Below are 461 nucleotides of genomic sequence, written 5' to 3'. Positions count from 1 at the left end.
ACAGAGGATGAGATGGCTGAATGGCATCACCTACTCGATGGACATAAGTGTGAGTAGACTCCGGGAGCTGGTGATGGACAGGGAGGCCTGGCGTGCTGCAATTCATGGGGTCACAAGGAGTCGGACACGACTGAGTGACTGAACTGATACTGATACTGAAAGGTAAATGATGCCAATCAGAAATGATGAGAACTCTAAATGAAAAGGAACAGCATAAAGACTTGACCAACCCTAGAAGGTATCCAACAGAAGACAGCCAGAATAGCTTAAAAAAAAGGAAAAGTCTACCAGTGCTTCACAAAGAGTCTATGCAAGAAGAGAGATGTATAAAACCACAGTGACAGCTGTCAATGACAGTGATTGGCCCATTCCTAGTGAAGATACAAGAGGTAGAGCTTTTTTTTTTTTTTTTAAGTAAGGGGACCAGGTGACAGCAAGAAGTTAAAAGCAAAAAGCAAAAT

The sequence above is a fragment of the Bison bison genome, unplaced genomic scaffold (genome assembly GCF_000754665.1).
Source record: "Bison bison bison isolate TAMUID 2011002044 unplaced genomic scaffold, Bison_UMD1.0 scf7180017864508, whole genome shotgun sequence".
Taxonomy (NCBI): Eukaryota; Metazoa; Chordata; class Mammalia; order Artiodactyla; family Bovidae; genus Bison; species Bison bison.
This window is presented reverse-complemented; position numbering follows the sequence as displayed.